Source organism: Poecilia reticulata, linkage group LG20, assembly GCF_000633615.1.
Source record: "Poecilia reticulata strain Guanapo linkage group LG20, Guppy_female_1.0+MT, whole genome shotgun sequence".
NCBI classification, from domain to species: Eukaryota; Metazoa; Chordata; class Actinopteri; order Cyprinodontiformes; family Poeciliidae; genus Poecilia; species Poecilia reticulata.
In genome coordinates, this window is record NC_024350.1 from 24,952,513 (window position 1) to 24,953,883 (window position 1,371).

The window sequence follows — 1,371 nt, forward strand, 5'->3', positions numbered from 1 at the left end:
GTCGTCCACACAGTCAGTTCAATCAGGAAGATCTCCTTTGACTCCTCCGACCACACAAACCTCACCGGGTCTCTGCGATGTCTTCACACGCTCCGGTCAGTCCGGAGCGTGTCCGGTCCTCCTTCCCAGCTCCACTCTTGGTTGTGTAATCTCAGTCATGGACTAAAAGTCTTGGTGCTTTTGGGAAAACCTGCTGGGAAAAAGGCCTTTAGAGACTGAAGGAAACATCCAGCCAGACGGACCGGGTTCTCGGGTCCAGGCCCAAAGACGCGGCGGCGTTGGCTGCATCTTTGCTTCAACACACCTGAATCAACCAGGTCGTTAGTGACCTTCACTGCATAGAGGAGCTAATTATCTGATTCAGGAGACCAGGGACACTTCTTAAAGCTGCAGGACACCAGATTAGACGACCCTTGACCTTTTTGGGTTGTTTTCCATCACAGTTGGATAAGCGCTGTAGTGAATGTGTCGTCGTCTAGTTGGGTCAGTACTCGACACAGACGACGGAGGACATGTTGGACATGTTGGACATGTTGGACAGTCCACCATCGTCCCCAAACGCACTCAGACGCCGTACGTTTGGTTTGGTTGTTGAAGGGAGTCGCGCTCGTGATGCAGTCAGTGACCGTCGGTCTGTTGCTAGAGGAAAAGCTTTAAATCGCCCTTACAGACCCAAAAGGAGCCACTCAGCAGGTTCCAGAGACGTTCTGGGATCTACAGAGAAAAATCCATGATAATCCATGATAATCCATGATAATCCAGAGATGGACGTTTGAAGATCTGCTTGACCACAGAACCCAGAGCCGGAACATCGGCGGATCTACTGCAGGCTTCAGGTTGTATCGACCCGTTTAGACCAACTCCAGACAACTGTCCTAGAAAATCCGGTTGGATGGTGAGGTGTGAACACTATTTGACCTCTGACCTCTGGTCCTCCAGACCCAGTCTGGGTTCGGTTGAAGTGAACTCTGGTTCGGTTTGAATGTGAACGCCAAGCGGACCAGAAACCGCTCCAAGACCAGGAAGTGGACTACAGCACAAGGCATTCTGGGTAAATCCAACCAAAGCTAACATGCTATCCTAGCGCTAGCAGCAGAAATGGCTCCTGGTCTTTAGCCTAAAGAGAAATCCTCCAACCGCTAAAATCCTCCATCTTGTTTCCATCTGGTGAAGAAGGAAGTTGCTCTCAGTGTGTGGTTTCCTTCAGTGGTTGTTGGTGCAGCGCCCCCACAGGCCAGGAGGGGAACAGGTTGGTTTGACCCAGAGCAGAGAGAGAACCGGATCTATTAGGTGTTGAGCAGCCATAATGAGACCTGAAGGCCCAGAATCCGGTTCTGACGATGAAAGAAGACAGAAGTTGATTCACACACC